Raw genomic sequence first — 11355 nt, forward strand, 5'->3', positions numbered from 1 at the left:
CTCTTGGAGATCCACACAGTTTCTCTCCTTCCCCCACCCCCTCTGCTTTACTGACACATACGTGACACATAACATTTTGTAAGTTTAATGTATACAACATATTGATTTGATACACTTATAAATTGCAAAATGATTATCACCATAGCATTAGCTACCACCTCCATCCCATCACATAGCTCCCATTTCTTTCTTGTGGTGAGTACCCTTAAAATCTCTCTTAGTGACATTCAAGTACACAGTACATTATTGTTAGTTATAATCACCTGCTGCAGTGTTTGCGTGAGTCTCACGGGAGGGTGGGAAGACAAGGGCCTGGCTATTTCTGCCCAACTCAAGGATCATTTATTGGGCAATGTGCTCCAGAGCTCCCTCCTAGATTGGCTGAGACTGTGAGATCTGCATTGTGGTCTGAGGCTCTTCTGGTCTCATCCCGCTTCCTCGCCCTTTACCTTTCACAGGTGTTACCCTCCACCCCAATAGATCACTTACACTCCTAACTCTGCCTTGGCATCTACTTCCTTTGAGTAGTTGAACTGACACAATCTTGTTGCCACAAAGCCTAATTTGGATTCAAATAATGACTACACAATTCACTAGCTGCTTGACCATAACCATACTGTGACTCCATTTCCTCATCTATAGAAAGAAGATAACAGAACACTCAGGTTTTTTGAGAGTATTAAATAAGATAATTCATGCACAGGGCTGAGCAAAATGCCTGGCACATAGTAAGCACTCAATAAATGTTAATGGGATTGCCAGAGGTAGTTGTAAATCTCAATAAATAAATGCTATCTATATATGAATTATATATAGTCAAATACCAAGTCAACAGATATAAATCTAGGGTGGGTCTTAAAAGACTGAAGAGTGAGACAAGTGGGCAGATGAGTTGCAATTGCAGACAAGTATAAAGTAGAAAAAAATGAAAGCTTGAAACGAGATGGTTGATATATTCTGAGCCATCATTTGTTACCAGAAAAAGAGATGACCAGATTTCATTATGATCCTTCACCATCTTCTAAACATTTTCATGTGAATTTTTCTTCAAGGGCTCTCTAAGAAAGCCAGGATAGGCATCACCATTCCCATTTTACAGGTAAAGGAACTGAGGCACAGAGAAGCAAAAAAACTCATTCCAGGGATGCCTGGGTAGCTCAGTCAGTTAGGCATCTCTGTCTTCAGTTTAGGACATAATCCTAGGGGCCTGGAATAGAGCCCAGAGACTGTTCCCTTCTCCCTCTGCCTGCTGCTCTTCCTGCTTGTTCTCTCTCTCTCTCTCTCTCTCTCTCTCTCTCAAATAAATAAATAAAATCTTAAAAAAAAAAAAAAAAAGACTCCAGGGATCCCTGGGTGGCTCAGAGGTTTAGCGCCTGCCTTTGGCCTAGGGCGTGATCCTGGAAACCCAGGATCAAGTCCCACATCAGGCTCTCTTCATGGAGCCTGCTTCTCCCTCTGCTTGTCTCTGCCTCTCTCTCTCTCTGTATCTTTCATGAATAAATAAATAAAAATTAAAATTAAAAAAAGACTCCACAGCACATGAGTAAGTACCAGAGGCAGGATTAGAACCATGTCCATAATTCTCACTGGGCAGGGGATATGGGCACCAAGGAAAAGCACCAAAATAAAAAGTAAGGGACTTCCCTGTGACAAAATCAGGGTTAACTACTGCAAAATCTATTCTACAGATCACCACTCAAAATACTAGATGGCATCTAGATGGCAGGGGAAAGAATAGGACCAGTGAGCATCAAGATCTATAAGGTTGGAGACAAGAGACAGATCCAAGAGATTCCCAGCTGCTGAAACTTGGGGGGAAATAGATCTCTGCTGTGATGGCAAGCTTTTCAACATTTTCCCAGGTGAAAACATTTGATTTCAAATATTCATGCTTTGTATCAGTGAGGAATTTCTTAGGTCCTCTAGTGACAGTCCAGAAACCAGTGTTTTAAACACTGGTGGAAGATGGAAATTTATTTCTCCTTGTGTGAAAACAAAAACAAAAAAGCACACAGCTCACTGGAGTAGTCCAGGGCTGGGGGCTGATATGGTGGTTCTGGGTCTCCAGGCACCCAGACTCCGGTTCTTCACTCCACTCTCCTAATCTTGGCTTCCATCCTCAAGGTCACCTAATAGTCTGTTGAGACACTAGCCATCAGTGCCATTAGACAGGAAGCTAAAGGAAAAGTGGAAAGAGCAAAAGGGTGTGTGAACTTAAGATTTTTGAAAGCTAAAGGAAAAGTGGAAAGAGCAAAAGGGTGTGTCTTAAGATTTTTGCTCACATCTCATTGGCTAGAACTTTATCAAAGGGACCCTCCTAGCTGCAAAGGAGGTTGGGAAATGTAGTCTTTTATCTACAGACATCACCACTCTGAATAAAATTAGGGCTCTGATACTAAGAAAAAGGAGAGAATAGAAACTTAGTGGGCAACCATCAGTCTCATTCATACCATAGACTCAGAATTTATGAACAGATCCCTCTCCAAAGCCTTTCTTATTGTAACCCCATACTGATCACAATTCAAATTTGGCCCAAATAAGACTATTAAGGGAAACTAGTTCCCAGGTTGAATGGCACTGGGGAGTAGAGTTAGGTACTATATACTCATATCCTTTTTTTTTTAAGAATTTTATTTCTGAAAAAAAAAAAAAAAAGACCAACAACAACAAAAAAAGAATTTTATTTCTGGGACGCCTGGGTGGCTCAGCAGTTGAGCATCTGCCTTTGGCTCAGGGCCTGATCCCAGATTCCCAGGGTTGAGTCCCATATTGGGCCCCCTGCATGGAGCCTGCTTCTCCCCCTGCCTGTGTCTCTGCCTCTCTTTCTGTGTCTCTCATGAATAAATAAATAAAATCTTTCTAAAAAAAAAAATAATTTCATTTCTTTGAGAGAGAGAGCTTAAGGGTAGGGGAAAGGCAGAGGGAGAGGGAGAAACTGACTTCTCACTGAGCAGGGAGCCCAACTCGGCCTCAATCCCAGGACCCTGAGATCATGACCTGAGCCAAAGGCAGATGCTTATCTGAGCCACCCAGGTACCCCTATACTCACATCTTATAATACCTCAGGATCTGGGTTAAAAACAACTCTGTCTGATTTGACTCAAAGGGGAATTTACCCCCAATTGTCCCCCACTGTGGTGTGTGCAGTTGACTGCTCCTCACCATGGCTTCCCACAAGATTCGCAGGTTCAAGTGATTCCTGGCTAAGAAACACAAGCAGAATTGTCCCATTCCCCAGTGGATTCAGATGAAGATTGGTAATAAAATCAGGTACAATTCCAAGAAGAGATATTAAAGAGAATCAAGCCGGGTATATAAAGAATCACCCATAAGATGGTACACATATTTATTTATGCTGTATGGAGGTCACCTGTTCATCCATATCACTCTGTAAACATCATCACTACCTGAACAACTGGATTTGTTTTATTGGGAACATGATTTTTTTTTTCTGTTTCTAGGCTTCTATACTAGTAGGTTGGTTCAGTAATAAATGTGTATTATATATCTTTTAAGATTTTATTTTTATTTTTATTTTATTTTTGGGGGGGGTAGATTTTATTTTTAATAAAAAAAATATTTTGGGCAGCCCTGGTGGCTCAGTGGTTTAGCACCACACTTGGCCCAAGGCGTGATCCTGGAGACCCAGGATCGAGTCCCACGTCAGGCTCCCTGCATGGAGCCTGCTTCTCCCTCTCCCTGTGTATCTGCATCTCTGTGACTCAGCACCCCGGTCTCTCATGAATAAATAAATAAAATCTTTTAAAAATATATTTTATGGTTAAGTAATCTCCACACCCAATGGGGTTTGAACTTAGAACCCTGAGATCAAGAGTCATATGCTCTACTGACTGAGCCAGCCAGCCAGCCCAAATATGTAAGATTTTTTCATTTGGGGAAAGAAAAAAAAAAAAACTTTACTAGAAAGATACTGGGTAATGCAGTGATTCTCCAGATTTGGAGGCTAGAGTCAATGCCTAAAAGCTTGTACAGTACTGGTCTAGTGAAGAAGCCACTGCAATTACTCACCTCCATTGGACCCTGGGTGCAAGAACTTCTGTTGATGGCACCACTGACCCTGGGCAAGGAATTCTGCTGCCAACGTGTTACCCTGCAACTCGATCTTACAGCAACCCCTGCGCCATGACAGGAGATTCTCCTGGGTTCTTGCTCCTGTATATCACTGGCTCCCAATACAAAGTCAGGGGTGGCCGCTTCTGATTGATGGAGCTTGGGTCACATTACCCTGTTCCAGCCAAAAGGAATGCTGGGTAAACAAATGTCTGGCATTTCCAGTTTCACTGCAGAATCAAGGGTTCTGTCTTCCACTAGAACTCCTAAATTGGGGACTTCTCTCAAATAGGAATCAGGTTCAGATGTTGGACAGCTCACAAAATAATGACTGTCTGTTATAGGACTTTGTGGATGTTTCATGTACTTTTCACAGCAATTCATTTTACTTTACTTTTTAAAAAATTTTATTTGTTTATTTGAGAAAGAGAGCATGCAGGAGGAGGGGCAGATAGGGAGCGAAAGAAAGAAGCAGACTCCATGCTGAGCATGGAGCCTGGTACAGGGCTCAGTCTCAGGACCCCAAGATCAGGACCCTGAGATCATGACCTGAGCCAAAACCAAGAGTTGGTCACCCAACCAACTGAGCCACCAGGAACCCCAACAATTCATTTTACACACAATAAAATTGAAGCTCAGAGAAAAGAAGGAACTCTCCCAAAATCATGCAACTAGTCAAGCTGCCCACCTCAGAGAGCCAATAAGTAAGGAATCTGGACACTACTTCTTGGGATCAACCCCTGATCGTGTCTCTGCTCCCCAACCCCTCACCCCTCCTTAACTGGATGCAGCTGGTTCCCTCACTCCCACCTGCCTCCTGGGTCTCTGGTAAAGCTCCACACCAGGTCATATGCCCATTGCCTCTGTCCTGTGCTCCTCTTCCAGACCCACCTGCCTTTCTGCCCATTTACAATGGTTGCAGGAGGCTGCCCCCCTGATCATCGGGACCTGCTTGGATCAGAAACTTGCCCCTGAATTTGGTAAACAGATGGAGGCTGAAAATCCTGTCATAGGGAAAGGCCAGAGACGCCCTTGAGCCAGGTTTCCGACAGATCCCGGGAGTGCGGGGTGGGGGAGCCCGGGGCCTGCTGTGTGCACTGTTGGGACTCTATAAGGAGAACATAGTTTAAGAAACATAGAACAAAGCCTCAGAGAGACCTGGGCTCCAAGGTCTCTGAACTTCAACAACTGCACTCTGCTGTGGGAGAGCCTTTGCTGCTTTCCGATTTCTATCTTTTTTTTCTTTCTTTCCGATTTCTTTAGCATTAATCCCAAATCTATCCCCTACTCTCCATCTCGACTGCCACCTTTGACTCCTAAACCAACCAGCGCTGTCTCTGGCCTGGACCACCGAGCTGCCTCCTGACTGGCCTACTTGTTCACCGCTCCTTCCTTTGACGTGGAGCTTGACATCCACAGTTCTTCCCCTGGCCCATGCGGCCCTGCAGGGCCTGACCGCTCCTGCCCCGCTGAGCTCCTCCCAAGGGCTTACCTGACCTTCATCCGAGTCCTCCAGCTTCCCTCACCTCTTCTTCTCTGTTCCCCAGGGCGGGAACACCAGCTGTCCCCCTAACCCTGCCACCTGCCCCAGGCCCCCACATGGCTGGCTTCTCAGCACCCCGGTCTCTGTTTGCCCATTGACGCTGACTCCCCAGAAAGTCCTTCCTGTTCAACCAAAAAAGAATCCCCCCACACCCTCCAATCTGTCTGTAATCCCTCACCTTGCTGTACCTCCTCTTTAGCATCTATGCCTTCTTCAATTATCTTGCTGGTTTGTTTACTTGCCTGTTTGTTAACTGTCTCCCAAAACCAGAATCTGAATTCCATGAGAAGAAGAGCTTTGCTTTTTTTTTTAAGATTTTATTTATTCGTGAGAGACAGAAAGAGAGAGACAGAGACACAGGCAGAGAGAGAAGCAGGCTCCCCGCGGGGAGTCTGAGGTAGGACTCTATCCCAGGACCCCAGGATCATAACCTGAGGTGAAGGCAGATGCTCAACCACTGAGCCACCCGGGCGTCCCAGGGGCTTTGCTTTCCTTGACCCCACAGTGTCCCCACCTATAGTATCTGGCACAGAGTGGGGACACAGTAACTACTTGTTGAAGATGCCAATGAAGTTGCCATGCAAAGGTCCTGTGGCATAAGACAGAACACCCTCTCGGGGCCTCAGGGGGGTGGTCATTCCTACCATCTGAGACTGAAGGGAAAGACACACAGCCTAGGGACATACGGCAGGCTGATCACAGAGCAAGTCCTTTGGAGCTTGCTTTTCTCCATTGTTTCCCCACTGCCCATAGGTGAACCCTGGGGAAAAGGGGGTGACAGGAGTGGAATGTTTTTCTTTTCACCTGGGGGCTAAGGAAGGAGGGGTTCATGCAGAAGGAGGGAGGGCACAGCAAGTGTGAGCAGCAGAAGCCTGGTGGGTGGTGCTCTGCTGGGATAAGATCCACAGTGGAGCTCCATGGGGTCCGGGGGAGAGGGCTGACAGAGACTAGGCATTCCACAGGGTTTTCTGGAAAGCACTGCCAAAAGTGCATTCCTTCCTTCCCAAAGCCCTCCAAGAAGAGTCTGAAGAGGACTGTTCCTTGGAGAACTAGGGGAAGGATATGGGCCCTGGTGTGCGAGGCAAGATGCTCTTAGCAGCCTTGGGCTCTGGGGATTAGCCAGCCTTCCCTTCAGTGGCCCTTCTCAACCCCTTCTTTTCTTCTCCCCCATCCTCAGTGAGGTGGGATAGTGGCTCAAGAATTCCTGGGGTAGGGGATCCCTGGGTGGTGCAGCGGTTTAGCACCTGCCTTTGGCCAAGGGCACGATCCTGGAGACCCGGGATCGAATCCCACGTCGGGCTCCCGGTGCATGGAGCCTGTTTCTCCCTCTGCCTATGTCTCTGCCTCTCTCTCTCTCTCTGTGACTATCATAAATAAATTTTAAAAAATACTTCGTTAATAAAAAAAAAAGAATTCCTGGGGTGTCATTTGCCTCCCTATATCCAAGGTCCCTTCCTCTGCTTGAAGCTCTGATTCTATCTTTGAGAAAACAAGAGGGGATCCTGGTTGGCTCAGTGGGTAGAGCATGCAACTATTGATCTCAGGGACATGAGTTCGATCCCCATGTTGGGCCTAGAGCTTACTTCATAAAAGAAAGAGAGAAAGAAAACAAGAAAGCAGTGAATCTAGACTCTGCTTGGCCCCTGGTGGCTGCAAGCTCCTGGAAAGGTCACCTAGCCTCACTGGGGTTCCTTCCTCACTCAGAATGCACAATGACACACATTTTTCAGGGTAGTTGGGAAGATACATTGAGACAATGTCAAAAAAGCAAGAACTTAGTACATGTTATGATACATAAGTTAAATACGAATCGGTGTCTCTTGTTTTTTTTCTCCTGGCATCAGCCCCTTGACTAAACGAAGAAAGTGGAATGCCTGGTCCAACTGTCTGATGACAGGAGGGTGATAAAGGAGGGCCTCTGGGGCTCTCTGAGGACACCCTCAGGAGAACAGGGCCAGCACCACAAAGTAGAAGGCTTACTCTCAAGGGGTAAGCCCCAAATACACAAGAGCCTTTTAAAAAGTGAAACATGTTCATGGGTGACAGATTCATAATGGGATTATTGATTCAAACACACATCCTTTCCCTTCCTTGCATTCCTCCCCCCTCCGCCCTCCAAAAATTGTTGCTGATGGCTGGGGTAAGTGACTTGGAGAGGCGACTAGCAGGGAAGCATGACTTGGCTGCAGCTGGTGCTAAAAATGACCAGCATTGCGGCAAAGGAGGAAGGTGGCCTCCTCCCTCACCCAGATCTCTCTCTTTAAGCCTCAGTGTCTTATTTGTCATGAAAGGTACAAAACACCTGGCCTGTCAGAGAAGTTGAGTGGATGTAGAGTGGTGAGGTGTCTGGCACCCATTAGTAATAATAGTAAGAGCCGTGAAGTACTGAGTGTCCAGGGTCAGGTACATGCTAAGTGCTTTAAAAATATCACCTCCTGCAGTCATTGACCCAAAATCCATGAAAGCTGGAACCAGATCAGTCCCTATATATTGCCAGTCCCTAGTACAATATTCTCCTGCATGATGATAATAGTAGCCAACACTCATAAGAACCTTATTCGTACACTCATGGTATAGCTTTATGCACATTTCTAATCTTCCTGACAATTCTAAGGGGTAGGTACTACCATTATCCCCATTTTATGGATGAGGAAACTGAGGCACAGAAGGCAGCAAGAGGTTAGGTAACTTTCCCGCTTCCCCAAGATCACTAAGTAGGTGATAGAGCAGTCTGGCTCTAGAGTCTATGTCCTTGACCATAGTGCTAACTCAGGGGGTCAGGCAGTGCTCCCAAATCCAGTACCAGGCTGTTTTATAGAAAAAGCAATCAAAGCTAAGACAGAATTTAATGGTTGGCTCAAAGCCACAGAGCTGTTAGGTGGCAGACCCAGGATTTGGATCCAGTGTGACTTAGCTAAATGTCTCCCAAAGGGTACATTTCACTCCCCCTACCTCCAACCCCCAAATTCAGAGACAGCCCATACCCCCACCAGGAGTCTGTCAGCAGTTCCAGTCTGAGGGTGGGATTGGCTTCAGGCTGATGCTGGGTCCTCCCTCTACCAGCAGTCTCTAGAAAGGAGTCTCTCAGAGGGCCTGAGGGCTGCCCCCATCTCCAACCTCCTTGGTCAAGATGGTAACTACCTCCCTGGAGTAGTTACTTGGGGCAGGGAATTGGCAACTTCAGATATGGGGTTTGGTCAAGAGATTTTTCATCCTCATCTCCTGGCAAGAGCCAAGTTTCCATCACGTCGCTCTTGTTTTTCATCACTTACAACCTTGCCCATTGGCTGGCATCTGGCTCATCCTGGATGTCCCGTGATAAGAAAGCAACATGACAGATACCATTAATAACATCCCCATTCATCCCTCCAGGATAGGCTGGCATGAAGAGGAGGCCAAGAAAAGGATGAATCAAAATAGAACAGCTTTGGACACCAGACTCATTTGAGGTTGAGTCTGGCCTCTGCCCCTTACTAGCTAGATCACTTGCCTAACCTCTGGGTATCTAAGTTTCCATATTCATAAAATGGGGATAGAAATTCTTACCTGAAAAGCAAATTCTTACCTCATTGCTCTGCACAACTCCAGGGAATCACATGGAACCCAACTCCATAGAATACAAGGTGAAGGATGCCTCAAGATTATATATCCTTGGGACACCTGGGTGGCTCAGCGGTTTGGCACCTGCCTTCAGCCCAGGGCGTGATCCTGGAAAGCCGGGATAGAGTCCCATGTCAAGCTCCCTGCATGGAGCCTGCTTCTCTCTCTCTGCCTGTGTCTCTGCCTCTCTCTCTGCATCTTTCATGAATAAATAAATAAAAACTTAAAAAAAAAAAGATTGTACATCCTTGAGTATGCACCTTGCAAGGAAGAATGGCTATGCCATGTGTGTCAACTATACTCAAGAAAGAAAGAAAAAAAGGAAGGAAGGAAGGAAGGAAGGAAGGAAGGAAGGAAGGAAGGAAGGAAGGAAGGAAGGAACAGGATGCCTGGGTGACTCAATTGGTTAGGCATCTACCTTCAGCTCAGGTAATGATCCCAGTGTCCTGGGATCCAGCCCCTCATGGGGCTCCCCGTGCAGCAGGGCGTCTGCTTCTCCCTCTCCCTCTGCCCTTCCTCCTGCTTGTACTCTTGCTCTCTCTCCCTGTCAAATAAATAAATAAAATCTTTAAAAAAAAAAACAAGAATAGCTATGTCAACTTCCATATGCAGAACCAAGATGCCAACAGCAATTCTTGTGAGAACAGAGATTCTTGCCACATAAAGGGGCTGAGCGACATCAGAGCACAGGGGGAATGGTATTTTTATGGGACAAGGAGGCAGCCCTTGGAGTGAACAGCACTCCTCTCCCAGACACCTCCTGCGCTAAGAAATCCCCTGGCTAGTTCCAGCTTTTATGTGGATCAGACCAGAGTGGAGACCTACCTCATAACAGCCCTGACAGCAAGGCCTTGGGCTTCCATACCCTAGGGGGTCTCCTCTCACCTCTCGGTTTGGCCTCATGGCAACCACAAGAGGTACTAGACACCTTGGCGGCAGGCTGCATGAGGAGGTTTTGATTTATTTGGGGGGTTGCAGCTGACTAACCAGAAAATCTTGAATGGACTCTCTCCCCCAGCCTGGTGTTCCAGTCTTGGCTTAAAGCAACCGACTCTGTCTTCATCTTGCCTCATAGGGTGACTTTAATTCAAGGAATATTTAAAGCAATCAATTTGACCAACTTTATTTGTGAACCAAGGGAATAAAGGCTACTCCTTTTAAGAAAGCAAGCAAGCAAGCAAGCAAAATTGATTTAAAACCTATTGTAAAAAAAAAAAAAAAAAAAAAAAAAAAAAAAAAAACCTATTGTATATTAGGGACAGTAGAGAGGGGAATGCCAAGGTAAATAAAACAGTCCCTAGCCCCAAGAATGTCACAGAAGAATTAGCTGAACTGGTGGAATGCTGGGACTCTGAGGTTCATAGCAGGTGTCCTGTGTGTGTGTGTGTGTGTGTGTGTGTAGAATCACCTTCACTTGACGTTTGGGCCCGAGGGGATCATGCTCCCCGCAGAGCTCTCATGCAGGAAACCAGTGGCTCTAATGCCCACTTTGGGAATTCAGACTTTTCTCTCGCCACTTTTCAACTGGCCCAGTTGGCTGCAATTCTGCAACTTCTAAGGCAGGAGTTAGTCAAGGGACTTGCCTCTGATGCCCTCTTTCCAGCCCGCTCCTCACATCAGCAATCCCATCCTCTTCATTCCATCTGCTCAGTGAACTCTGAGGCAGAGCAGACCCCTTGCGTGTCCATCTGATTCACAGTCAGACCTCAAGCTCCCAGCTCAGAGCTGGGAAGGTAGGTGCTCAATGTGCATTAGTTGAACGATGGATGGAAGGATACATGAAGTCCTCCCATGGAAGTGGGCACACTCATACTCATACTCACTCTAGGAAGATGTTCAAATGCCCATGGTTTTTCTCCAAAAGAAATCACCAGTGTTCTTCTCTCCTGCCAGGGACCCCTACTCCTGACCCCTTTATCATGTATGTTTTCGTTGGGCCAATATTTACTGAGTAGTTCTTCTGAACTAGGCACTTCATCCTGGGCTGCAAGGCAAGCGTGGACCTCTTCCCACCTGCACATCTCCCTCTTCACACTGTGACCCCCTCTTTTCTCCCACTGTCACCACACACCCTGTCCAGGGCACTTGCCCCCTTCCTTGTTCTGTCTTTTACATGAAGATCCCATATTTGGGCTTCTTTG

General features: G+C 46.4%; 1 long non-coding RNA gene across 1 annotated transcript; it reads right to left on the reverse strand.

The window, feature by feature from the left end:
- Positions 1-10321: 10321 nt before the first annotated feature.
- Positions 10322-10537, reverse strand: LOC140599402 (uncharacterized). The gene is made up of 2 exons (XR_012002238.1): positions 10457-10537; positions 10322-10413 (listed from the first exon to the last, which is right to left on the reverse strand). It is a non-coding gene; the product is annotated as an uncharacterized lncRNA (long non-coding RNA).
- Positions 10538-11355: the final 818 nt, after the last annotated feature.

Source organism: Vulpes vulpes, chromosome 6 (assembly GCF_048418805.1).
Source record: "Vulpes vulpes isolate BD-2025 chromosome 6, VulVul3, whole genome shotgun sequence".
NCBI lineage: Eukaryota > Metazoa > Chordata > Mammalia > Carnivora > Canidae > Vulpes > Vulpes vulpes.